This window comes from Aquarana catesbeiana, linkage group LG05 (assembly GCF_042186555.1).
Source record: "Aquarana catesbeiana isolate 2022-GZ linkage group LG05, ASM4218655v1, whole genome shotgun sequence".
NCBI lineage: Eukaryota > Metazoa > Chordata > Amphibia > Anura > Ranidae > Aquarana > Aquarana catesbeiana.
The window spans coordinates 527903126-527929184 of NC_133328.1; positions in this window are offsets into that span (position 1 = coordinate 527903126).

A 26059-nucleotide genomic window follows, 5' to 3' on the forward strand; every position below is an offset into this window, starting at 1 on the left:
TCACAGGTAAATGTCTTTTTTGCATGTGTGCACTGTAATATTTTGCTCTGGTCAGTCTAGATGTCCCTTTAAGGAGGAGGCAAGCTGCAGGAGAAACAACAAAGGTGGCTGAGTGTCAGGAAGGTCAGATGGCGGGGAATACAAGGAGAGGAAAGGAAGAACATGAGGGACCGGAGGACACTCGGGGGGAAAGCAGCCCCTACCCACTCAGAGTTGTAACTTACCTGGAAAGCTTTCCGCCTGTACAACAGTCCCACATGGAGAGTCACTACTGCTCGTCTAGCGGTCCCGAGGGACCGCTATAAGAGCTCCCCAACCCTGCAGACGTCGAAACACGCCACTGAGGGCGGCGTCTGACATCACTGGGTCAGTTTACCCGCACTGCACAGCTGCACGGCTTCATGCTACTGCGCAAGTGCCTCCTGACAAAGCCCATAGGCCAGAGGGCCCAGGCTCATCAGGGCAAGCTAGGGTGGCTGCATACGCCCACCTGCCAGGGTAAACACAAGTCCACCGAAGGGAAAAGAAAGGAGAAACACTGTACCGCCGGATCGGCCACCAGGGGGAGCAAACTTCCTGCATAACAATACTACTGGGTATCAAATACATAGAGATTAATACAAAACATAAATGGATTTAGACAGACTAAAAGGTAATAATAATAAAGCCCAGGGGTAATAAATAGCCAGAGCATCACCAAAATTACTACAATCAGGGAGCACAGGTCCTCCAGATGGGTCTGACAAGTGGGGACTAGGGATGAGCTTCGTGTTCGAGTCGAACCCATGTTCGACTCGAACATCGGCTGTTCGATCGTTCGCCGAATTGCGAACGTTATGGGCCGTTCGCGCTAAATTCGTGTGGCGCGTCACGGCCCATAATTCACTGCGGCATCGCAGTGCATTGCTGGCTGATGATTGGCCAAGCATGCACTATGACCCGCATGCTTGGCCAATCACAGCGCTGTCAGTAGAGAGAGCTGTAATTGGCCAAAGCCAGGGTGGCTTTGGCCAATTATGGCTCAGGGGATTTAGTACACACCCCACACTATATAAGGCCGCCTGCACGGCGGCCCTGTGTAGTGTGTGTTCCGGTGTGCTGAGAGATAGAGAGAGAGAGAGACAGTGTCATTTGATTTGAGTTAGATAGATTAGGCAGAACAGTCAGTCAGTTAGCTGCACTTACAGTGTATTGTGTATATATATGCATCCCAGGTGTTGCATATATATATATACACTGTATTCAGTTTAGCTAGATCCGTTCCTGTTATCTTCTATCTAGACTATTTACATTTAATGCAGTGCGTCCTGCTCACAGTGTTCAGCTAGATCCGTTCCTGCTATTTACATTTAGTGCAGTGCGTCCTGCTCACAGTGTTCAGCTAGATCCGTTCCTGTTATCTTCTAGACTATTTACATTTAGTGCAGTGCGTCCTGCTCACAGTGTTCAGCTAGATCCGTTCCTGCAATTTACATTTAGTGCAGTGCGTCCTGCTCACAGTGTTCAGCTAGATCCGTTCCTGCTATTTACATTTAGTGCAGTGCGTCCTGCTCACAGTGTTCAGCTAGATCCGTTCCTGCTATTTACATTTAGTGCAGTGCGTCCTGCTCACAGTGTTCAGCTAGATCCGTTCCTGCTATTTACATTTAGTGCAGTGCGTCCTGCTCACAGTGTTCAGCTAGATCCGTTCCTGCTATTTACATTTAGTGCAGTGCGTCCTGCTCACAGTGTTCAGCTAGATCCGTTCCTGCTATTTACATTTAGTGCAGTGCGTCCTGCTCACAGTGTTCAGCTAGATCCGTTCCTGCTATTTACATTTAGTGCAGTGCGTCCTGCTCACAGTGTTCAGCTAGATCCGTTCCTGTTATCTTCTAGACTATTTACATTTAGTGCAGTGCGTCCTGCTCACAGTGTTCAGCTAGATCCGTTCCTGCAATTTACATTTAGTGCAGTGAGTCCTGCTCACAGTGTTCAGCTAGATCCGTTCCTGCTATTTACATTTAGTGCAGTGCGTCCTGCTCACAGTGTTCAGCTAGATCCGTTCCTGCTATTTACATTTAGTGCAGTGCGTCCTGCTCACAGTGTTCAGCTAGATCCGTTCCTGCTATTTACATTTAGTGCAGTGCGTCCTGCTCACAGTGTTCAGCTAGATCCGTTCCTGCTATTTACATTTAGTGCAGTGCGTCCTGCTCACAGTGTTCAGCTAGATCCGTTCCTGTTATCTTCTAGACTATTTACATTTAGTGCAGTGCGTCCTGCTCACAGTGTTCAGCTAGATCCGTTCCTGCAATTTACATTTAGTGCAGTGCGTCCTGCTCACAGTGTTCAGCTAGATCCGTTCCTGCTATTTACATTTAGTGCAGTGCGTCCTGCTCACAGTGTTCAGCTAGATCCGTTCCTGCTATTTACATTTAGTGCAGTGCGTCCTGCTCACAGTGTTCAGCTAGATCCGTTCCTGCTATTTACATTTAGTGCAGTGCGTCCTGCTCACAGTGTTCAGCTAGATCCGTTCCTGCTATTTACATTTAGTGCAGTGCGTCCTGCGCACAGTGTTCAGCTAGAGCCGTTCCTGCTATTTACATTTAATGCAGTGCGTCCTGCTCACAGTGTTCAGCTAGATCCGTTCCTGTTATCTTCTAGACTATTTACATTTAGTGCAGTGCGTCCTGCTCACAGTGTTCAGCTAGATCCGTTCCTGCTATTTACATTTAGTGCAGTGCGTCCTGCTCACAGTGTTCAGCTAGATCCGTTCCTGTTATCTTCTAGACTATTTACATTTAGTGCAGTGCGTCCTGCTCACAGTGTTCAGCTAGATCCGTTCCTGTTATCTTCTAGACTATTTACATTTAGTGCAGTGCGTCCTGCTCACAGTGTTCAGCTAGATCCGTTCCTGCTATTTACATTTAGTGCAGTGCGTCCTGCTCACAGTGTTCAGCTAGATCCGTTCCTGCTATTTACATTTAGTGCAGTGCGTCCTGCTCACAGTGTTCAGCTAGATCCGTTCCTGCTATTTACATTTAGTGCAGTGCGTCCTGCTCACAGTGTTCAGCTAGATCCGTTCCTGTTAAATTCCTACTGACCGGCAGGCTTGTCTGGTTACAGTATATAAAGCTACCTGAAGAAAATTACAGGTGTTCTATTTGATCCTATTAGTACCACGGTCAGGCAGCTAGACTATTTACATTTAGTACAGTGCGTCCTGCTCACAGTGTTCAGCTAGATCCGTTCCTGTTATCTTCCTACTGACAGGCAGGCTTGTCTGGTTACAGTATATAAAGCTACCTGAAGAAAATTACAGGTGTTCTATTTGATCCTATTAGTACCACGGTCAGGCAGCTAGACTATTTACATTTAGTACAGTGCGTCCTGCTCACAGTGTACAGCTAGATCCGTTCCTGTTATCTTCCTACTGACAGGCAGGCTTGTCTGGTTACAGTATATAAAGCTACCTGAAGAAAATTACAGGTGTTCTATTTGATCCTATTAGTACCACGGTCAGGCAGCTAGACTATTTACATTTAGTACAGTGCGTCCTGCTCACAGTGTTCAGCTAGATCCGTTCCTGTTATCTTCCTACTGACAGGCAGGCTTGTCTGGTTACAGTATATAAAGCTACTTGAAGAAAATTACAGGTGTTCTATCCCAGCTTAGTGCAGCTACAGGCCATTAGTATGTCTGGAAGGCCAAGAAGGAGAGGCAGACAGTCACAAGCCAATAAGAGAGGGCAAGCAGGCTCTGTGTCTAGTGCTGGTCGTGGAGACGGTGCATCCTCATCAGCACGTGGCCATGGGACACGCTTGGCCTTTTTTTCGGCAGCTGGCCATGTTGAGCCGCAACATGCGGAAGACTTGGTCGAGTGGATGACCAAGCCGTCCTCATCCTCCTCATCCTCTCTCACCCATGCCCAGGGTGCTTTGTCTGGCAAAGCAGCGGCCTCTTCCCTCAGCTCAATGTCATCAGTGACTCCTTCCCTAGCTCCACCATGTCCTCATGAGGATTCCCTCGAACTGTTTGACCACAGTGTTGGGTACATGCTCCAGGAGGATGCCCAGCGTTTGGAAGGCTCTGATGACGATACTGAGCTCGATGAAGGCAGTAACATGAGCGCGGACAGAGGGGGTGCCCAAGAAGGACAGCAATCTGGCAGTCATGCTCCCCCTGCTGCAGCATACTGCCAGGTTTGCTCCAGTGATGAGGAGGGAGGGGATGATGAGGTCACTGACTCAACGTGGGTGCCTGATAGGAGAGAGGAGGAGGAGGAGGAGGAGGAGGAGGAGGAGGAGGAGGAGGAGGAGGCGGCAGCACATCACCAACGAGGCAGGATGCCCTCCAGGGGCCAGCCTAAGGGCAGCACATTGACTGCATCACACCCCAAAGCTCCACATGTGCAGGGCGCTGCAGTCTCTGCGCGTTATTCAAAAAGTTCTTTGGTGTGGGCCTTTTTTGAGACGAGTGCATCAGATCGCACCGCTGCTATTTGCAACATATGTCTCAAGCGTATCTCGCGTGGCCAAAATATCTCCCGCTTGGGTACCACATGCTTGACCAGACATATGTTGACCTGCCATGCAGTTCGTTGGCAAGCGTATCTAAAAGACCCACACCAAAGAACAAAGAGGATCTCTCCTTGCTCCTCATCAGCTGAGATTTCCAACCCCACTAGACCTTCAGTCCTCTCTGAGACCTGCAGTGAGAGGAATGAAGGTGTAGAATTAGGTGTGTCACAGCCAAGTACTTGTGGGCAATCTGCTTTTGGTACACCGACGTCAGATTGTACCAGGCAAATTTCCCTGCCCCAGCTGCTGCACCGCCGAAAGAAGTTTGCTCCCAGCCATCCACATGCCCAGCGGTTGAATGCTAGCTTGGCAAAATTGCTAGCACTTCAACTGCTGCCTTTTCAGTTGGTAGACTCTGCCCCCTTCCGTGAGTTTGTGGAATGTGCGGTTCCTCAGTGGCAGGTACCCAAACGCCACTTTTTCTCACGGAAGGCGATTCCGGCTCTCTACCGGCATGTGGAAGGCAATGTCCATGCCTCGCTGGACAGGGCGGTCAGCGGTAAGGTGCATATTACCGCTGACTCATGGTCCAGCAGGCATGGACAGGGACGTTACCTAAGTTTCACGGCGCATTGGGTGACTCTGCTGGCAGCTGGGAAGGATGCAGGACAAGGTGCAGTAGTGTTGGAGGTTGTTCCGCCACCACGCCTCCAAAATGCTGATTGTGACACACCTCTCTCCTCCACCCCCTCCTCTTCTTCTTCCTCCATGGCCTCTTCCTCGGAACCAGCGGTGCTCCGTAGGCGTTCAAGGGGCTACGCAAGTACGCAGGCCAAAAGATGCCATGCGGTGCTTGAGCTGGTGTGCTTGGGGGACAGGAGCCACACTGGGGCAGAGGTTCTGTCAGCTCTGCAGGGGCAGGTTCAGAGGTGGTTGACGCCACGCCAACTTAAGGCAGGAATGGTGGTTTGCGACAATGGCACCAACCTCCTCTCTGCCCTCCGACAGGGACAAATGACCCATGTGCCCTGTTTGGCTCACGTCCTTAACTTGGTGGTGCAGCGGTTCTTGGGCAGGTACCCGGGCTTACAGGATGTCCTGAGGCAGGCCAGGAAAGTCTGTGTGCATTTCCGCCGGTCATATAATGCCAGTGCTCGGCTGACGGACCTCCAAAAGGAGTTTAACCTGCCCAAGAACCGCCTAATCTGTGACATGCCCACCAGGTGGAACTCAACGTTGGCCATGCTGCAGCGGCTGCACACGCAGCAGAGGGCCATCAATGAGTACCTGTGCGACTATGGCACCAGGACAGGGTCAGGGGAGCTTGGTTTTTTTTCCCCACGCCAGTGGGCCATGATCAGGGATGCATGCACTGTCCTGTCACCATTCGAGGAGGCCACGAGGATGGTGAGCAGTGACAGTGCATGCATCAGTGACACTGTCCCCCTTGTCCACCTGTTGGAGCACACGCTGCGTGGAATAATGGACAGGGCACTTGAGGCAGAACAGAGGCAGGAAGAGGAGGACTTCCTTAGCTCTCAAGGCCCCCTTTATCCAGACAGTGTTCCTGCGTGCCCGCCGATCACACAGGAAGAGGACGAGGAGGAAGAGGAGGAGGAGGAAGATTGTGTCAGTATGGAGGTGGAGCCTGGCACTCAGCATCAGCAGCAGTCTTTAAGGGATCAGTCCCAAGAAACACATGGACTTGTACGTGGCTGGGAGGAGGTGGCTGCGGACCATGTCGTTCTTAGTGACCCAGAGGACTCCGGACCGAATGCCTCAGCAAACCTACGCTGCATGGCCTCCCTGATCCTGCAAAGCCTGCGTAAGGATCCTCGTATTCGTGGTATCAAGGAGAAGGACCAATACTGGCTGGCAACCCTCCTTGATCCACGTTACAAGGGTAAGGTTGCGGACCTTATCTTGCCATCGCAGAGGGAGCAGAGGATGAAACATCTTCGGGAGGCCTTGCAGAAAGGTCTGTGCAACGCGTTCCCAGAGACTGGGAGGTTACAAACTCCTGTTTCTGGACAACGTGTTGCTGAGGCTTCGGTCAGTCAAAGAAGGAGCGGTGGAGAAGGTGGCCGTCTGACCGATGCGTTCAGACAATTTTTTGGTCCGCAGCCCCAAGGTATGATCGGTTCCAGCAACCATCGCCAGCGTCTGTTTTACATGGTGCAGGAATACCTAGGGGCAAGATCAGACTTGGACACCTTTCCCACCGAAAATCCTCTGGGTTACTGGGTCTTGAGGATGGATCACTGGCCAGAGCTTGCACAGTATGCAATTGAGCTACTGGCCTGTCCTGCATCCAGCGTTCTTTCGGAACGCACATTCAGTGCTGCTGGAGGCGTGGTAACCGATCACAGGGTGCGTCTGTCCACCGACTCGGTCGATCGGCTGACCTTCATAAAAATGAATGAGTCTTGGATCACCACCAGCTACCAAGCACCTGATGCTGATGTAACCGAATAATTTTTTTTGAAATCTCAGATCCCTTCAAAGACTGCCTATGCTGATGCTGAGTGACTATCCCTGAGTAATTATCCTCTTCCTCCTCAGTCATCACGCTGATAGCTTGTAAGAACATTTTTGGTTCTGGGCGCCACCACCAGTGCCTAAGGCACAATTTTTCAGCCCCTGTTTAACAGGGGCGTGTAATTACAATTTTTGATGTAATACTTTGCAGCAGGGCTCGTTCCTGCATTCCAACTAGAGTGTCTGTGAGGGGTTGCAGTGTTGTGGCACCAGCACCAGTGCCAAGGGCCCAATTTTTCTGCCCCTGTCTAACAGGGGCGTGTAATTACAATTTTTGATGCAATACTTTGCAGCAGGGCTCGTTCCTGCGTTCCAACTAGAGTGTCTGTGAGGGGTTGCAGTGTTGTGGCACCAGCACCAGTGCCTAAGGCCCAATTTTTCTGCCCCTGTCTAACAGGGGCGTGTAATTACAATTTTTGATGCAATACTTTGCAGCAGGGCTCGTTCCTGCGTTCCAACTAGAGTGTCTGTGAGGGGTTGCAGTGTTGTGGCACCAGCACCAGTGCCTAAGGCCCAATTTTTCTGCCCCTGTCTAACAGGGGCGTGTAATTACAATTTTTGAAGCAATAATTTGCAGCAGGGCTCGTTCCTGCGTTCCAACTAGAGTGTCTGTGAGGGGTTGCAGTGTTGTGGCACCAGCACCAGTGCCTAAGGCCTAATTTTTCAGCTCCTGTTCAACAGGGGCATGTAATTACAATTCTTGATCTAATATTTCACAGCAGGGCCCTGTGAGGGCTTACAGTGTTGTGGCCACAGCAACACCTAAGGCCCAAATTTCTGCTGAGTATATAGGGCAGGACCCTACTTTCAAACATCTAACTTACAAACGACTCCTACTTGCAAACGGAAGGAGACAACAGGAAGTGAGATGAAATCTACCCCTAGGAAGGGAAATTCTCTCCTGTAATGCCGCGTACACACGGTCGGACTTTTCGTCTACAAAAGTCCGACAGCCTGTCCGACAGACTTCCGGCGGACTTCCGGCGGACTTTCGGCGGACTTGCAGCAGACTTTCTAACGAACGGACTTGCCTACACACGACCACACAAAAGTCCGACGGATTCGTACGTGATGACGTACACCGGACTAAAATAAGGAAGTTCATAGCCAGTAGCCAATAGCTGCCCTAGCATGGGTTTTTGTCCGTCGGACTAGCACACAGACGAGCGGATTTCGGGGTCCGTCGTACTTACGACGTAAAGATTTGAAGCATGCTTCAAATCTAAAGTCCGTCGGATTTGAGGCTAAAAAAGTCAGTTGAAAGTCCGGAGAAGCCCACACACGATCGGATTACCAGCCAGCTTTAGTCCGTCAGCGTCCGTTGGACTTTTGTAGACGAAAAGTCCGACCGTGTGTACGCGGCATAAGAGTTAATATGGGAAAACAAGTTCTCCTTTCCACTGATGCTTTCCAATCCTTGTTCCACAAAAAAACCCAAATTTTCAAAAAACATTTTTCATTGGGACAAAAAAGTGAGGTGAAATCTTCTGAAGAGGAGGAAAGACAGCAAAACAAATGTCACAGGGGTGATAACCCTTCCCTATGTTTTCCAAAAAGCTTAGAAAAGATTTTTTGGCTGGAGCTAAACACGTTAAAAATGTTCAAAATTACAAACAGATTCTACTTAACAACAAACCTACAGTCCCTGTCTTGTTTGCACCGCCTGTATACTGCTGTTCAGAGTATATAGGGCCTGGTGGCCCCACACCTTTCCTTATTTTAATTTGGGTGCGGGGTTCCCCTTAATATCCATACAAGACCCAAAGGGACTGGTAATGGACTGGGGGGTACCCATGCCGTTTGTCTCACTGATTTTCATCCATATTGCCATGACCCGACATGACATTAAACCCGCAAGCAGTTTTAAATGAGATTTTTTCCTTTAAAAATGACATTTGGTGCAGGGACTGTTCTAAACATGGGAAACACGCGTCACTTTACAGGCATACTATAGACACCCCCCAGGTACGATATTTAAAGGAATATTTCACTTTTTTTTTTTTACTTTAAGCATCATTAAAATCACTGCTCCCGAAAAAACGGCCGTTTTTAAAAGTTTTTTTTGCATTGATACATGTCCCCTGGGGTAGGACCCGGGTCCCCAAACCCTTTTTAGGACAATACCATGCAAATTAGCCTTTAAAATGAGCACTTTTGATTTCGAACGTTCGAGTCCCATAGACGTCAATGGGGTTCTAACGTTCGTGCGAACTTTCGGTCCGTTCGCGGGTTCTGGTGCGAACCGAACCGGGGGGTGTTCGGCTCATCCCTAGTGGGGACATAGTCGACAACATGGGGCACAAAAAACTGGTACGCTGAAGAGTTATACCTAAGTGGAATGTGTTCCACATCATAGGGAGCGAAGCAGGAACACTGGGAAAATATACCTGAGTAGCGAGGAGAATGGGGGGGGGGGATGAGGCGAGAGGGGGAGAGGGGGGAGGGAAGCAGGGCAAAGTAAAAGTCACAAAAAAGGTTTATAAGAAATCGTCTCATTAAGGCCAGGGGGGTGAGTGGCATTGAGCCGTTCAATCCACACTGTCTCTCTCTGCAGGATCGTTCAGTCCCAGACGCCACCCTTGGGGCTTTGTTGAACCACTTCACTAACCAGAAATTGGACCACAGAGATGTCATAGCGGTGATAAAGTCCTATGTGTCTGCCTATAGTAGTGAGCTTACCACTATCAGAGTAATAAAGGTGGTCACCTATCCTTTGCCTAAATTGTCAGATAGTCTTACCGACGTAAAAGGCATTACACCTACATACCATAAGATAGATGACCCCCCTTGTTCCTGCAATCCTCAAACGTATGTGAGAATAAAGTTTCACCATGGGGTAAGATGAATTGCTTTCCCTCTAAAACCCAAGGCCAGTAGGTCCTGGTCTCGAGGGGTTTAGGGATACATAGTGGCTGGAGGTCAAACAGTCACGTAGAGAGCAGGCCCTGCGGAAAACTAGTTCGGGAGCAGATCGCATATATCTGCCTAGGATGTAGTGCTCGGCAAGTAGGTGCCAATGATTAGATAAGATCGTTTTCAATGTTTTATGATGAGCTGAATATGTGGTTATAAATCTGACAGGGTCTTCAGAAGGTGGTGATTTAGGGCACTTGTAAAGTAAGGAATTTCTGGGACGTGAAAGGGCTTTGTTAAAGGCCTTTCTGAGGTTAGTGCGTGAGTACCCTCTCAGCAGTAACCTTTCACGTAAGTCATTAGCCTGAGTCCTGAAATCACTTTCAAGTGTGAAGTTCCTTCTGTGGCGCAAATATTGCGCAAAAGATATACTGCGCACCAATGGTTTAGGGTGAGCACTGGTTGCATATAACAACGTATTCCCGGCAGTGGGCTTGCAATATAAATCGGTGCCCAGCGTGCCATCTGGTTGTTTGATAATGGACAGATCCAAGAATGGGATCTGACCATTATCAAAATTGAAAGTAAATTTAAGGTTGAAATCATTATCATTAAGGTTATAGACAAATTCCAAGAGTCTATCCCTAGTCCCAGTCCACACCAGGAACAGATCATCAATAAATCTATACCATAAAAGTATATCTCTCCCATCCACCTAAATAGAGATTTGCATAGGACGGGGCGCATGGGTCTGCAAAAATAACTGATCGTTGAAAATAAAATAATTTTTTGTCAAAATAAAATACAGGAGTTTGAGGATAAAATTGTTGCGGGCCAGGTAGTTGTGTCTTGTTCGCCAAGGAAGGATCCAACCATCCGGACACCCTGCTCGTGGTGGATACTCGAGCACAAGGCCTCGATATCAATAGCCATGAGCAGGGCATACGGAGGGATCTGGATCCCCTCAAGGTGTTGTAAGAAATCTGTGGTATCTCTGATGTACGAGGGGAGACTTCGCACTAAGGCATCAGGAAGGCATCCACAAACTTGCTTGCATTGTCCATTAAGGAACCTATCCCAGAGACAATGGGTCTACCTGGAGGAGTCTGAACATTTTTGTGGGTTTTGGGAAGAGAATAAAAGGTGGGGACATGGGGGAAGTTGGGAACCAGGAACTCAAGAGTGTCCTTGTCAATGAGGCCTGAAAAGAAGGCCTCAGTGCAAAGGACCTGGAGTTCCAAGGTAAAGGTAGACACAAGAGATTGAGAAATGGGTCAGTACCAGTGGCAGTTGTTAAGAATAGTCAAACACATGGATTGATATTGGCTATGCGTCATTAGGACGATATTACCGCCTTTGTCTGATTGCTTGATGACAATATCAGAATGCTTTTGTAAAGATTTAAGTGCTTTAGTTTGACCACTAGTAAGATTGGGAAGGAAGTCATGCCACTGTTGCTGCTTAAGATCCCTAATAGTGGCCTGCAGAAATGCCCATATAGTCGGGCAGGTCATTAAATCTGGGAATCTACGTGAGCATAATTTAAAGGAATTAGGCAAAGGTCCACAGGTAGGAATGGAAACATTCTGAATAACCAAAGTAGGAGGGATGGCTGTCTGAGAGGGTCCAGGATCCTCGACGGCACCCATATCGTAAAGGAGCATGAGATCACGGAGCGCCCGAAACGCCTCCATGGTGAAGTGTCGAGTACGCTCCGTGAGCTCACGCTCAAGATTGAGTTTATTACAGTCCTTGTCGAAAATAAATTTGAATGTGAGGTTACGGGCGAATAGGTATAAATCTTTAATGGCCTCTGTAACTTTCAAGGCAAGTAGGAAGTGAGCGTGCAATTTTGGGATTTTTAGGGCCTTTTATGTCTTTTTTGGGATTGGCTGGTGGAGTACCACCACCATGGCGTTATCTTTTCCGTGAAGAATTTGTTGCCGGTGTGGTGATGGGGCGCAAGCTACTCAGTTGAGAGTAAATTGATGATAGGGATGAGTCGGATTCGGCTTCGGTGTTGGGTTTCTCTTGTGATTGACCCGAGAAAAACCCCTCCTACCAGAGTTCCTTCCTGACCATCGATATGCATAACCCTCAGCAAAGGCAGATCTATCCTTACTGAGTTTGTTTTGCTTTTTAACGATGATATCTTTGTTGAGTATTTCCAATCGCTCTTTGAGTTATTTCCACTTGGCGATAAAGGTAGTGTTATCTGCCAAATGGGAATACTCAGAATTCAATCGTTCAATCTCATTATCAAGGGTAGTCATGTCTTGGGTATATTGAGTAATGAGTGATCTCATAAGATCAAGACTGCAATTAGTCAATATATTTTTCCATGATTTTTTTAATTCAATCGTTGGATCTTTAATAGTGGGATAGATATGGCCTCTCAGGTCGATTGGACAGATCTTCTCTGTTACATACATTTTAAAGTACGTGATATGCCAATGTAGATGCGACTTGCGCTTAAGCAAACTAAACATCCTTGCAAAAAAGTTTTGATATCATCCTCGATTTTATGATCGCTCAAACAGGCCTGTGAACATCCTGATTGTCTCGATCGGATCTCGGATATCAGGTTGAGTCCTTGCGGTGAACACTGACGTTGAGCATCTCTTTTGATTGCCTAACCTACTAGGTATGAAACGCCGATACGTTTGAACCCTGCGACTCACCTTACATCTTGCTGGAGAAGACCCGGAAGCAACAGCTCATGTCCATAATAGACGAACATGCCGCATGAACGTGTCCTCAATCCACACTAGTGCGGCTATCAGCAACTCTCCTGGGCTCTATCACCTCTCTATTGAAGACGCCAGATGGTGAGCTAAACTGTACCTTTACATATAGGAGGCATCTTATCAATGGCCATTCTCCGTCCATCTTCTATGTACTTAATGTGAGTTTGCCCCCCCCCCCCCCTTGGAGTTGCCACTTTTTACCAACCAACCAGGACACTCTTGCTTTTTACCTTGTCGGTTTTGACACATACATATGTCTAACTGGCTATCGGTTCACATCTGAAGGGACCCTCATTTATCATTAGCACTTGCACTTTACTTAAGAAAGACCGAAAGTCTATTATTCATGCAGCCATTCTGGCTTTGGAACTCCATGAAAATTGCACGGACCCGGGTCCTCAGTGACATTATTCTGATGAGTGTGAGTGCATGAATCTATGATGTATGTGTAATGTCTGTGGTGGCCACCAGCACACAATAGGACTTTTTTGCCCTATTTTTAAATACACATGGTTAGTGGATTGTTCTATTTAGTATTATGACACAATAAAGTTTTTTAGGTTCATAACAGTTTGTTCTTGAGCGGACCATCTTTTTTAGGGGGCTTTCTCCCGCCCCCTTTCTTTTTCGCTCAAACAGGCCGTCTGTAGATTCGTCATAAAACCTGCCCAGTCAATGCCGAGAACGTCCATTATCAAATTCAAACAGGAGGCCTAGCCCTGATTGTGATTAGATGGCAGAAAGAGGGGAAGTAGTAATAGATTTAGCAAAAACAATAAATGGTTAAGAATTGGAGGCACTCAGTGAAAATGCAGCAATCGGTGGAAAAATCATCGATAGATGCAAGGAAAAAAGGGGGGGGGGTGTTGTCCACCCAATGCATACAATCAGATTTTGAGTATAGCCTCACATATTATTCAATAATATGTAGTATAAAAGTACCATCATCCAGGTTGACATATAAGAAAAGAAAAGGTGGGAATGTGAGGGCAGTTGCCGAGGCTGACCAATACACATAAACACCCAAAAGAATTGAATGGACTATCTCGGGACTGATACAATGACAATATTCATATGATAAAATGCAAATTTTTATTCTGTAACAACATACAAAAAATATTAAAAAAATATATATAACAAAGTATACACCACATATAACTAACTAATCACAGGTTCCCCCGTAAAGTTTCTGTTAAAGTGGGGTATAAAAATTCCTCTACCGGTTTCTTCAGGAGGATAAAAGGTCTTTAACTGCTTGCCGACTGCCGGCTGTCAATTGATGGCCAGGTGGCGCGGCTCTCGTTGCGGGAGGGCATCATATGACAGCCTCCCATTTAAACAGGGAATGCGCGCGATCGTGTGCGCGCATCCCTGTTTCTTCTAGCGAACAAAAAGCTGCGAAGGGGGGAAAGAGCATCATCATACAGATGCAACGAAGTGCTGGCCTTGAGGTGGAAGGATAAGAGGGACGTGCACATGATGTCCACCCTCCATGACGACACTACAATTGAGGCACAAAGAAGACAAGGTCCCATTGAAAATCCAAAATGTGTCCAAGATTTTAATCTCTACATGGGGGGTGGATTTTAATGATCAAATGATTCAGCCCTATTTGTCAATAAGGAGGTCCCGATTCTGGTATAAGAAGGTAGCAATTTATCTCATCCATTTGGCCATTTACAATTCCTACGAAGTCTACAGCAAATCCATTGAAAGCCCCGCCCCCTTCCTAAAATTCATAGAAGAAGTTGTCACGTCCCTCATCTATCACCAAATTCCTCCCCCAGAAGACCTTCGCTCTGAGGCTGTTTGCCGACTTCATGAGCGCCACTTACCCTTCAGCATTCCACCATCTGAAGCAGGCCGAAGACGGCAAAAAAAATTATAGATACCAGTTACCATTGTCCACAGTGTCCCTCCCAACCTGGCTTTTGCATTGGTGAATGCTTCCAACTTCATCATACATCCCAAAAATATTAGCCCATATTTTTAACCATTTCCCCATTTTCATTATCTGTGCTGACCATTTTCCATTCTTCCCCAAATAACCATGCCACTGCCTTCCACGTGAACTGACCCTGGCCTGTTTTTGACTATGCCTCTGCCTACCGTTTGGACTGCTTCCACGTGAACTGACCCTGGCCTGTTTTATTAACTACGCTACTGCCTAACGCTTGGACTGCTTGCACGTGAACTGACCCTGGCCTGTTTCATGGACTATGCTTTTGCCTACCGCTTGGACTGATTTGTTGCCCTGCTACTGTAGTACACAGGGGTCTCACATATGTGAGGGGCTCCAGAATTGTTTTTCCGGATGGAGAAAACAATTTTTTTTGTTTCCTCCGGGTTTCAGAATTTCTGGAATAGGGTCTGGAGTCCGGAGGCTTCATAGAGATTTGGGTGGGTTGAAGCCTCCACACCTGTGCCCCTGTGCACAGGTCTTACCTGATTGTGGCCCTCAGCCTGCTGCTGACTTACTGCCACCATGCCTCTGCCTGTCGCATGAATGGACCACACCGCTACCTGGACTATGCAAATAATTAGCTGTAGCAAGAAGCAGTATGTTTATGAAGGGCTGGAGAGTGGTACAATAATGAGTGTCTGCAGGTAACAGTGTACCAGGACCAATATTATGGCTGTGCTGGCTGTCTCTGCCTGGACAATTTCTATGGACTGTGCTGTGCTGACTATAGACAATATTCCTGCCTGCTGACTGGATAATTTCTATTGCTGTCGCTAAGCACATCCCTGACTGCTGCCTGGACCAGTGCTCTCCTCTGTGGATACTACTAAAAGCACAGGTAATGCTTTTTTTTTTACCCTTTCCGCAATAGAATTTATTTTGGATTGTAATTCTTGGTATGTGCATGCTATGTGTTAGAAATATGAAGGGTTTTCAAAAATGATAGGTTGCCAGGAAATTATATATGTCATTTATGCTCCTAGAACGCCTGATGGTGCTACTTGGATGTTGGGCCTCTGTATGTGGCCAGGCTGTGTAAAAGTCTCACACAGGTGGTATTGCCATACTCAGGAGGAGTAGCAGAATGTATTTTGGGGTGTCATCTTTGCTACGTACATGCTATGTGTTGGAAATATCTGATAAATGGACAACTTTGTGTAAAAAAAAAATGCGCTTTCATTTTTTTCCACATTTTCCAAAAACTTCTGGAAAAAAATGAACCGTTCAAAAGACTCATTATGCCTCATAGATTATACGTTGGGGTGTTTGCTTTCCAAAATGGGGTCATTTTGGGAGCAATTACATTGTCCTGGTGCTCAAGGGTCTTCAAAAATGTAAATGGTGGTTGAGAAATGAGATGTCATTTATGCTCATAGAACGCATGAAGAAGCTACTTCAATGTTGGGCCGTTGTATGTGGCCAGGCTGTGTAAAAGTCTCGCACATGTGGTATCGCCATACGGGAAGAGTAGCAGAATGTATTTTGGGGTATAATTTGTTGTATGCATATGCTCTGAGAGAGAAATAACCTGACAAAATTTTGTAAAAAAAAAAAAAAAATCTTAATTTTGCAAAGAATTGTGGGAAAAAATTACAACTTAAAAAAATTCACCATGCTACTACTTAATACCTTGGAATGTCTACTTTCTAAAAAGGGGCCATTTAGGGGGTATTTGTACTTTCCTGACTTGTTAGTGTCCCAAGAAATGAGATAGACCGTCAGTACATCAGGTGTGATCAGATTTTTGTTCAATTTTCAGTGATTGGCACCATAGTTTGTAGACTCTATAACAAAGACCAAATAATTTACACTAATTTGGGTTATTTTTACCAAAGATATGTAGCAGTATAAATTTTGGCCAAAATTTATGAAGAAAAATTACTAATTTGCAAAATTTTATGACAGAAACAAAGAAAAAGGCGTTTTTTTCACAAAATTTACGGTCTTTTTCATTTATAGCACAAAAAATAAAAAACCCACTAGTGATTAAATACCACCAAAAGAAAGCTCTTTTTGTGTGATAAAAAGGACGTAAATTTCATATGGGTATAGTGTTGCATGACTGAGTAATTGTCATTCAAAGTGTCAGAGCGCTGAAAGCTGAAAATTGGTCTGGGCAGGAAGAGGTGCAGAAGTGCACTGTATTGAAGTGGATAAAGAAGAACAATACATTACAATAGAAACAATCTAAAGAATGGTAAAGTACAGTGATGGAAAAACTGGAATGGTGTCCGTGTGTGTGAGGAGGAGAACGGGGGAGGGGAGGAGGGGGGGGGAAGGAGGGGGGGAGGAGAAGGGAAAGGAGCGAAGAGATAGAAGGAAAGGAGAGCAGGGGGAGGGGGGTGAAAGAGAGAGGGGGGAACCGGTAGAGGAATTTTCTATACCCCACTTTCACAGAAATTTTATGGGGGAACTTGTGATTAGTTAGTTAAATGTGGTGTATACTTTGTTTTATATATATATATATATATATATATATATATATATATATATATATATATATATATATATATATATATATATATATATATATATATGTATATATGTATATATATATGTATATATATATATATATATATATATGTATATATATATATATATATATATATATATATATATATATATATATATATATATATATATATATATATATATAATTTTTTTTTTTTTTTTTTTTGTTACAGAATAAAAATTTGCATTTTATCATATGAATATTGTCTATTGTCATTGTATCAGTACCGAGATAGTCCATTCAATTCTTTTGGGTGTTTATGTGTATTGGTCAGCCTCGGCAACTGCTCTCACATTCCCACCTTTTCTATTCTTATATGTTAACCGGGATGATAGTAACTTTTATACTACATATTATTGAACAATATGTGAGGCTATACTCAAAATCTGATTGTATTCATTAGGTGGACAACACCCCCCCTTTTTTCCACTACCAATGTGGTTGAAAGGGCTGTGGGTCAGTCCACTTTATATGGAACTATCCCTAAAGTCCTTAACTCAGCACTTATGACTAATAAATACACTAAGGTCAATGAAGACCTGATTTTTTTAGACCTCAAGAAACAGCAGGGGAATCTCGACACATACATGTTAAAACCCACACAACTTCCATCCAACACTCCCAGCATGACATCAACCTGAATATTATCAACCTTACCCCCTACCAGCTGACCGAGAATGAGTCCTCTGTACTTCAGCTTGGCCTAGGTTTTTGCCCTTTAGATGCCTTGAAAGTTACGGAGACCATTAAAGATTTATACCTATTCGCCTGCAACCTCACATTCAAATTTATTTTCGACAAGGACTGTAATAAACTCAATCTTGAGCTCACGGAGCGTACCCGACACTTCACCATGGAGGAGTTTCAGGTGCTCCGTGATCTCATGCTCATTTAGGATGAGGGTGCCGTCGAGGATCCTGGACCCTCTCAGATGGCTGTCCCTCCTACTTCGGGTATTCAGAATGTTTCCATTCCTGCCCGTGGACCTTTGCCTATTTTCTTTAAATTACGCTCACGTAGATTCCCAGATTTAATGACCTGCCCGACTATATGGGCATTTCTGCAGGCCACTATTAGGGATCTTAAGCAGCAAGAGTGACATGACTTCCTCCCCAATCTTAATAGTGGTCAAACTAAAGCACTTAAATCTTTACAAAAGCGTTCTGTTATTGTCATCAAGCAATCAAAGGCGGTAATATCATCCTAATGACTCATAGCCAATATCAATCCATGTGTTTGACTATTCTTAACAACCGCCACTGGTACCGACCCATCTCTCAATCCCTTGTGTCTACCTTTACCTTGGAACTCCAGGTCCTTTGCACTGAGGACTTCTTATCAGGCCTCATTGACAAGAACACTCTTGAGTTCCTGGTTCCCAAGTTCCCCCATGTCCCCACCTTTTATCCCCTTCCCAAAACCCACAAAAATGTTCAGACTCCTCCAGGTAGACCCATTGTCTCTAGGATAGGTTCCTTAAGGGACAATGCAAGCAAGTTTGTGGATGGCTTCCTGATGCCCCATGTGCGAAGTCTCCCCTCATACATCACAGATACCACAGATCTCTTACAACACCTTGAGGGGATCCAGATCCCTCCGGACGCCATGCTCATGGGTATCGATATCGAGGCCTTGTACTCGAGTATCCCCTACGAGCAGGGTGTCCGGATGGTTGGATCCTTCCTTGACGAACAAGACACAACTACCTGGCCCCGCAACAATTTTATCCTCAAACTCCTGTATTTTATTTTGACAAAAAATTATTTTATTTTCAACGATCAGTTATTTTTGCAGACCCAAGGAGTTGCCATGGGGACGTCATGCGCCCCATCCTATGCAAATCTCTATTTAGGTGGATGGGAGAGATATATTCATTCGGACAAAAAATTTACAGATTTTCTTGAAGATATACTTTTATGGTATAGATTTATTGATGATCTGTTCCTGGTGTGGACTGGGACTAGGGATAGACTCTTGGAATTTGTCCATAACCTTAACGATAATGATTTCAACCTTAAATTTGCTTTCAGTTTTGATAATGGTCAGATCCCATTCTTGGATCTGTCCATTATTGCAAGCCCACTGCCGGGAATACGTTGTTATATGCAACCAGTGCTCACCCTAAACCATTGGTGCGCAGTATACCTTTTGCGCAATATTTGCACCTCAGAAGGAACTGCACACTTGAAAGTGATTTCAAGACTCAGGCTAATGCCCTACGTGAAAGGTTACTACTGAGAGGGTACTCACGCACTATCCTCAGAATGGCCTTTAACAAAGCCCTTTCACATCCCAGAAATTCCTTACTTTACAAGCGCCCTAAATCACCACCTTCCAATGACCCTGTCAGATTTATAACCACATATTCAGCTTATCATAAAACATTGAAAACGATCTTATCTAATCATTGGCACCTACTTACCGAGCACCACATCCTAGGCAGATATATGCGATCTGCTCCCGAACTAGTTTTCTTGCAGGGCCCGCTCTCTACGTGACTGTTTGACCTCCAGCCACAATGTATCCGTAAACACCTCGAGAACAGGACCTACTGGCACTTTTAGATGCGGTAACTGTCCCCCTTGCCCTTGGGTTTTGAAGGGAAAGCAATTCATCTTACCCAATGGTGAAACTTTATTCTCATGTACGTTTGCGGATTGCGGAACGAGGGGGGTCATCTATATTATGGTATGTAGGTGTAATGCCTTTTACGTCGGTAAGACTATCTGACAATTTAGGCAAAGGATAGGTGACCACCTTTATTACTCTGATAGTGGTAAGCTCACTACTATAGGCAGACACATAGGACTTTATTACCGCTACGACATCTCTGTGGTCCAATTTCTGGTTTTTGAAGTGGTTCAACAAAGCCCCAGGTGTGGCGACTGGGACCGAACGATCCTACAGAGAGAGACACTATGGATTGAACGGCTCAATGCCACTCACTCCATTGGCCTTAATGAGACAATATCTTATAAACCTTTTTTGTGACTTTTACCTTGCCCTGCTTCCCCTCCATGCGGGGCTGTTGTATGGGCGGAAAGTAGTGACTCTCCATGCGGGGCTGTTGTATGGGCAGAAAGCTTTCCAGGTAAGTTACAACTCTGTGAGTGGGTGGGGGCTGCTTTCCCCCCGAGTGTCCTCTGGTCCCTCATGTTCTTCCTTTCCTCTCCTTGTATTCCCTGCATTCCGACCTTCCTGACACTCGGCCACCTTTGTTGTTTCCCCTGCAGCTTGCCTCCTCCTTAAAGGAACATGTAGACTGACCAGTCACCTGTGTCCACATTACTAGAGTGGCTCCTGCAATTTTGAAAGAAACCCAGAACAGTGTACCTATTTATTCAGCCCATTCCGCCCTCCAGTACATCCAGCCCCAGCAATTTTCTTTACAATCATATCCTTAGTTTGGTGAGTTTTTTTACCCAATATAAAGGTATTGTGTGTGGTGCAGTACTACCTATTCTCATGGTCCCTTCACCATCCTTCCTGGTCCCCTCTCCCGCCACCCCCACCCTTCCCTTCTCCCCCCCCGGTCACATTCTCACCCACTCTTCCCTTTTCATATCCTGACATATCTCTTTTTTCTCTCTCCTGTCTCCTATGGGTCCTTTCCCCCCTCTTTCTCTTCCCCCCTGCTCTCCTTTCCCTTCCCCTTTTTTCACCCCTCCCCCCATGCCTCCACCCCCCCCTCTCCTCCCCTCCCCCGTCCTTCTCCTCACACACACAGACACCATTCCGGTTTTTCCATCACTGTACTTTACCATTCTTTAGATGCCATATGTAGGGATATTTTAGCTTGCTGTCCTTTATTTTAGCTATAAGAATATGTATCCATCTTAGAATAATATGTATATGTGACGTCTATCAAAAGTTAGTTTCAAATCCTTGTAAATAACATGATTTCCCCGAAATGACACATGAAGGTTTTTCCTTGTTGATAGTTTCTGTATGAAGAAATCATGTCTCATTTTTAGGTGTTTTTTAAACATCTGATGTATACGTAATGTCTGTAAATTTAGCATATATTAATGAAGGGGTTGGACTTTTGTTGTGATGTCATGTTGGTTATATAAGTGAAAATAGGGAAGTAAAGGATTGGATCATTTTGAATTGCATGCCTTGTGTGTGTCATAATTTCTTGTTGGAATGATCTCCAGATCTGAATGGGTTTTTGGGGAACACTCTAATCAGGATATCATATGAGGGTTCACTTGCTTTTAGAACATACATGTACCCCAACAGCTTGGTGTCAGAATGTGGAGCGGTCATTATTTAAGTCGGGTGAGTCTGATTTAATTAATATTATTTCTCTTGCCGTGACTTTAGTTTAAAAGACCGTTTCCCTATATGGGATTAACAGAAGGTGTAGTGTTAAAGACATTTATGAACCTCGGTAGAATTCCGTTCGGGTGACGGAAGAAAGGACTCTGAGAAGTCCAAAGGAACTCTGAGATAGTTCTAAAAAGAAAGGGCTCTGAGTAGTCCAAAGGGGCTCCGAGTAGTCCAAAGGAACTCTGAGATAGTTCCAAAAAGAAGGACTCTGAGATAGTCCAAGGGGTTCTGAGAAACCCACAGTACTGTAAGAAGTTTTAGTCCTCATGCACACGGACGTTTTTACAGCTGCTTTTTTGAGCTTTTTTTGCAGCTTAAAAAGGCCTGTCTATGTTAGTCTATGGCTTCATGCCCACCTTGGCGTTTTTGAGCTGCAAGTGGCATAGGCGTTTTTAAGCTGTAAAAAAAACCCAGGACCAGTGGGTTCTGAAAGACGTTTTTCAGCTGTAAAAACGCTCTAACGCTGAAAAACGATCAAAAATGCTCAAAAACGCTCAAAAACGTCATTCACCAACGTTTTTTTAGCGTTTTTGATCCATTGAAAAAAAAAAAAAAATTTGAAAAAAAAAAACGCTCAAAAACGCTAACGCGGAAAAACACTCAAAAACGCTCAAAAATGCTAAAAAACGCTATTGCAAAAACGCTGAAAAAAGTTAAAAAAAATCACTGCAAAGATACTGGCGTTTTCATAACGTTTTTTTAACAGCCTGTGTGCATGAGGGCTTATAAAGATATCTGATGGAGTGTGCCAGAAAAACCCAAACCTCTTTGCTTGCCTTCCTGTCGCTTAGATAAAATAAGTAGATAAAATAAGATCATCTGTTTGTTTGTGTGGAATTTGTCAGGTGTCATAAGGTAAGATGACACCTTTCCACTGCATTGTATTATTATTGTATTATAATGAAACGTAGAGTGATGTTACAATATTTGGTGATGTATTGATGCTGACTTTTAATGATTTATATATAAATGCTTTGACTCTAAAGTATAAGATATACATATAGTTGGCAGGATGATTCTGGCATTGATGCAGTGAGTAAAAATATTTTATTTGCCTTGCTGTAATCAGACGTTCAGTGTCATCTTAGGGTAAAAAAAAAAAAAAAAATGTCTCATAAGTGTCCTGATTGTATTACTGGTTTACACAAATTTGTGTTTTAAGAAGGATTGACAGTGCAGGGAGTAATGTCACTTATTGGAAGAGCAGGGGAGACTTATCAAGTCTGTCCCCGGTCTTTGAAGTATTGTGACATTAGGGACGTTTCTACCATTTAAAATATGGGTAGAGCGTTAGTAACACTTTTTTAAGGTAATACATAAATTGGTGAGGATAACTTTTGATTAAAACATGCTATTTGAATAATTCTTTTTGCTACTGACATCTCTTGCAAAGGGGAAGTCAGGTGCAAAATTTGGACATTTGGCTTTTTGCCAACAGGGTTCAAGTACTAATATCTCACTGACTGTAATAGATAGTGGGGAATTGTTTGTGGCATTAGTACTACCGCAATTGAAGGCACTGTTTGAACCTGTTGGCATACTGCAAAAAGGAAAAAAGAGACTCAGTATCTAATTTAGAAAGAAAAAATAAATATATGTGTTGTGGAGATCGGCTGGACCGAGGCTCCCTATAGTGTCCTAGCCCATACATTGTCCACGATGGGTTTAGCAGAGTCATGGGATGGTAAATTAAGGGTTAAATCTTACATACCACAATGCAGAAGTTGAAAGCTGTAGAGGCTGCGCACGCCGTAGAGGGTCAGAATACAAAACACGTAGTTTTAAAACAAGCAGAAAGCACGGAGGAAAAAAGAGGAAGTAGCTACGCAGTTAGTTATATAAAGTTTTCCTTTCATTACACAAGACGCCGGATTTAACACTTAAAATGAAATGCACAGTCCTTTAAATACAGACTTATTAAAGTCTGTCTTAAAAAAAAAAAAAAACGTTGATTGAAAAAGACGCAGCAGGATGTTTTGACATCCCAAAACAAACACTAATATCAACACATTATCAAAATGATTTCTTAGGAAATCAAAGGGGAAACTTTTATAAAAAAGAGGAAAGGGGGCAAGGACAAAGAGGGAGTTACATACAGAGAAAGAGGATTTCTTAAAGAAAGGAATCTTAAGGGAAATTGTCTCGCCTTATAATACTCCCAGTAAAGAAGGCAAACGGTGACTATAGGTTTGTACAAGACCTAAGGGACATTAATAGCCTAGTGGTACCAATTGCCCAAGTAGTGCCTGATGTGCCATCAATACTTACCGCCATACCATGCGATGCAGAGTATTTTACTGTGATTGATTTAAAGAATGTGTTTTTTTCATCCCTGTAGACGAGGAGACATGGCCACTGTACTCCAAGTCACCCTTGGGCCCTGGACTGCCCCTCATGGTTCTGTACTGTTGCAGTATGTTGGTGATTTTTTGATTTGTAGTTCTTCAGAGGAGGACTGCCGAGCTGATAGCCTATCTTTATTGAAATGGTTACATGTATGTGGTTACAAAATGTTTAAGAAAAAGTTACAATGTTGTCAAAAGAAAAAAAAACAGTTGAGTATTTGTGCTCACAAAAGGAGAAAGAAGAGTCAGTCATAAAAGAGCTGCAGCTCTGAATGGGTCTGCCCCGCCCACTTAATAGGAAGGACATGCTCACCTTCCTAGGTATGATTGGTTACTGCCGCCAATGGATACCTGACTGCTCTTTCAATGACAATATATTGAGACAAGCAATGTTTTTGAAGCAATGTCTCTGAAATGTCTGATACTGTAAAATGGTCTGATGAAATGTTAAATGTTTTTGCCATGTTTTGCCATGTTGAAATGTATAATGGTTACCAGCCCGAGCCTCAGGCCTCCTTGAATATGGCAAAATATTTTCACTTGTTTGCCAGGGAAAATTGCAGAACCATGGCGGGAGTACTGGCCTAGGAACATAGTGGGAGACTGTGCCCTGTAGTTTTTTTTCTCAAAGATGGTCCCGGTGCACTCAAGCGTCCTGATCTATGGTGGTTGAGATGGTCACTTCTTTCAATCTGGGACACGACACCACACTTCACATCACTTACAATGTGTCAATCTTGTTGAAAAATGTACATACACAGCACATGTCTGCTAAGAGTTTGAGCGGATATGAGGTGATTTTGCTGTCCAATCCAAAAATTTTGCATTAAACATGCTTCTCTCACTGCAGGCCCAGCACCCATTTTAAACGCTCTTTTAGGATTAAAAAGGAGAACAGGATGAGGTTTTGCCATAATATGACTGCATAAACCTCATTCACCAAGACACATCACCCAGGTCCACAGCACTACCGGACACACAGAATGTTTTTGTGGATGGTTCTTGCTCTAGGCTATAGTACACTACAGAGCATACACAGGCCAATAGACAGAGATAGCCGGGGAAATAAGCAGGTCTGGCTGACCTTGCTGCTAAATAAGCTGCTATCTCACAGACAGCAGACATCCAAATTGTTATGCTGATACCTGTCCTATCCCTTTTTGAAAAGTCACTTACAGATCCCTAGGATTATGCATCGAATTATGAGTTAAGGGACTGGAATGGAAAGGGTGTGTAGAGAGATCCAAGGTCTGGACTTCTCTGCAAAGAGGGGAAACCATGTATACCAACAGCAAGTGCATTCACAGTACCACGGAATAGGCCACGCAGGTATACAAGTCACGGCTGATTTCACATACAGGCCCAAACTAGGCAAAAGACAGGAATATCTTTTGATAATTGTGGACATGTTCTCTAATGGTCCAGCTTTTATAGCCAGGGTCTGCCAAGGACTTGGTAAAAAACTCTCAAGATAGAATGGAAGTTTCACATTCCCTACCACCCTCCAAGTTCAAGAATAGTAGAAAGGATGAACAGAACAATAAAAGACAAGATAAGAAAGGCCACAGGAGGAACCTTTGCCAACTGGAGAAGGGTCCTCCCAGCAGTCCTGGCAGAAATAAGTTTTTTTTTAAAGTTTTGATGAGTAGATTTTTCCCCACCCCACAGGCCAGAGCACCTTTAATGGTAGAAAAGGAAGATTTAGACTTAATACAGGAAGAATATGTAAGAAAACTGGTTGAAATATTGGATACAGTCAAAGAAATGTTGCTCGCACCTCTCCTTTTTCTTCACAGGAAGCTACTCACCTCTTCAAGGAGGGAGACACCGTGGTGGTCCAACAGCTGAACAGAAATAAGAAGCAAGAGTATCCCTTTGGACCTCCTACTATGGTGATTGCAGTGATCAGAATGGCTATCCTGGTGGAAAACTGCTAGTCCGGGATCCATGCCAGCCGAGTGAAAAAGGTTGCCTAAAGCCCCAAGAGCAGGAAGGAGATCCATAATACAGGAGGCCCTCAAGCAGAAGTCCAAGCAGATGAAGGAGGAGTTCCTGGAAAAGCAGGTCCGGCCAGAGAAGATGACCTTGCTTATTTCACTACAGACTTCTGGCAAAACATTTTGCTTCCTGTTCCTGATCACCCTGATGGTGTTCCCGCCCACTTGGATCATCACTAACTGTATTTGCCATCCTGAAGATTTGGGTGGCATTAAAAGTATTTGTGGAAACACACATACATAGGAGAACATTATTTCAAAAATGTTGGATCTGTA